Here is a 2,827-nt window from a genome sequence, read left to right on the forward strand (position 1 = left end):
GACAAAAATCCCCTAGATGATTCTACTCGAATCACCCAGGGGCTCGGAGGCTCCTATCGGGTTCATAAACCCAGGGTCTCTCATGGACAGGCTTCCCAGGAAAGGCTTAGCCCAGCAGACAAACGCTATGAATGACACAGAGCTCTTGGTCCGGCCAAAGTACCTAAATGACAGGCCAGAAGGGCGGCTGAAAGGTCCTTGTGTAGTTTTGGTAATTGAGTGACAACCTTGGTGGACTAATTGTGTTTATATGAGATACACTGGTGATTAGTCCACAGGTACATGTGTGTGAGCAACATATGCCATAAAGGTGAAAATGGCGTGGAGATGTTGCAAAGCTCACACATGTGATTATGAAGGAGCTCATTGCAAATGAGACATGACATTGAGTCATGTGATCAAGGTGGAGAAGATCAAGACATGATCTAGCTTGATGGACCAGTTGTAAGCATGAAGGGCAAGTTGGAGGCTTTAGAGCAATGGACCATGTGGTGGTGAAGCTTGAGCAAGACTTGGCGCCGATGGACGAAGGCAACGGTGAAAAGCAAGTGAAGTCAAGATCGATGAACCAATATGATCATGTGATGATATGAAGTGGATCATATCATTGTTTATCGTGTAGGTGCAAGTGTTGCATCAACATTGAAGGAGATGGAATGGAATACGCAAGGCAAAGGTATAACCTAGGGCATTTCATTTCACCGGTCATAGGTGTGTAGAGAAGTTGATGACCGTGTTTAGGATAGATGGCCGTACTATCAAGAGGGGCAAACTTGTTTGCATATCGGTCATCTAGTGCCACTCAAGTGATCTAACTTTGCATCATCGTTAGGATTGAGTGGCGTGGCAAGTTGAGTGGCTAATCCTTTGAAAAATGATTCTGAAAATGCTAACACACATACACATGGTGGTGTTGGCACATTTACAAAGGTGATGAAGTTGGAGTTGATGTGGATCAACTCGGTGATGGAACAAAGGCGAGAAAGGTTCAAAACTCCACTAGCAGAGTGTCCGCCCGTACAGTGCGGTCAGTCTGACGGTGCCACCGGTGCCCTGTATAGAAAATATTGGGTTTCTCAGTGTGCACCGGACGCTGGTCACGTAGTGAGCGGACGCTGGGGTCCTGCGTCCGGTCAGTGGCAACAGTGAAGGCACAGGCGTCGGTCTTCGACCAGACGCTAGGTCACTTTGTGACTGGACACTGGGTGGCTGTGTTCGGTCCCGCTAACGTGGCAGCACAGAGAAGAGGAGAAATGACCGGACGCTGATGTTGCGTCCGATCATGACCGACCGGACACATCCGGTCATGAATTTTCACCTCTGGAAGCTTACTGGAAGTGGCCGGACGCTGGGGTCCTATGTCCTGTCACTTTGAGCAGCTATGTCCGGTCATCACTTGATAATTGAGATTAAGCGACTGAGGTTGAACGGAGGCAACACGTGGCGAGCATCCGTTGATCGGACACTGAGGTCCTGTGTTTGATCAATATGACCAGCGCGTCTGGTCAACCCGAAAAACGCCCAGTGAAGGGGTAACGGTTATTTTAGCCCATGGGGCTATAAATAGAAGGGGGTCTCGGCCATGGCTGAGGTTGAGCAGCTCGAGGGACTTTGTGTCCATGCTTGAGAGTGCTTGGGTGCCCTCCATCTCACATATGCTTGATAGTGATCATCTTTGAGAGAGCGATTCTAGTGCAATTGCATCGTGAGATTGCATCGAGTGGCACTAGGTGATCGAGTTGCAAGCCGGTGGTGCTTGTTACTCTTGGAGGTTGCCACATCCTAGACAGCTTGGTGGTGGTCTCCGTCGAAGCCCGCAAGAAGCTTGTGCGGTGCTCCGGAGAAGAGCTTTGTGAGGGGCATTGTGCTCGCCCCGTGGGAGCCACGAAGAGCAACTCTAGTAAAGCGTGTCATTGAGCTACCCTCACTTTTGAGGTAGGTTCTTGCGGTGCCCGACGTGTGGGCTTGGCGGGTGATGCCAATTAGCCGCCGAACCACCAAGTGAGCGGTTGACACAATGGGGACGTAGCGTGTTGGCAAGCACGTGAACCTTGGGAGAAAAATCACCGTGTCAACCTTGTTCTTCCCATTGGTTTGCATCCTCATTACACAAGCTTGTAATTACTTTCATATACATTGTGCTTGTGTAGTTACTCATGTATTTAGTTAGCTTGTGTAGATCACTAGTTACCTTCTTACTTGTGTAGCATAGAAGTGGCTCCCTTGCGTGGCTAATTTGGTTTGTGTAACCTTGTTAGTCACATTGCTTATTTTGTGTAGCTAAGTATTTGCGCTCTCTAATTTGGCAATTGGTTGCCTTGTTATTGAGCACTGCTAGTGAGCTTGGTTGGCTTTGTGCTTTTGCTTACTAGCATGTGTAGGAGCTCCCTTGTTGCTTAAAGTACTAGTGGCATAGATTTGTGTGGCCTTGCTTCTAGAATTGGTTAGGTGAGCTCTAGTTAGCCCGGCACCTTTGTTGCTTAATTAGTATCTTTGGAAGGTGCTAGAGAATATAAATAGAGGGGTGTAGTCTTGGCTAGACCGATAGTTTTTATTGCACATTTGTTTTGGTTAGCCGACTCGATTAAATTTAGAAAGGACTATTCACCCCCCTCTAGTCCGCCATCTCGATCTTACAAGTGGTATCAGAGCTAGGTCTCTCATTTGTGGTCTTCACCGACCTAAGAGGATGGCGACTTTTGGGCTAGATGTTGATTGTCCACACATTTTTGATGGCACACACTTTGCACGGTGGAAAAATGGGATGATATACAATTTTAAGTTTATTTTCCCTCAAATGTGGTGGATGGTAGATGTAGGCTTTTCT

This window comes from Miscanthus floridulus, chromosome 4, assembly GCF_019320115.1.
Source record: "Miscanthus floridulus cultivar M001 chromosome 4, ASM1932011v1, whole genome shotgun sequence".
In the NCBI taxonomy this organism is placed as follows: Eukaryota; Viridiplantae; Streptophyta; class Magnoliopsida; order Poales; family Poaceae; genus Miscanthus; species Miscanthus floridulus.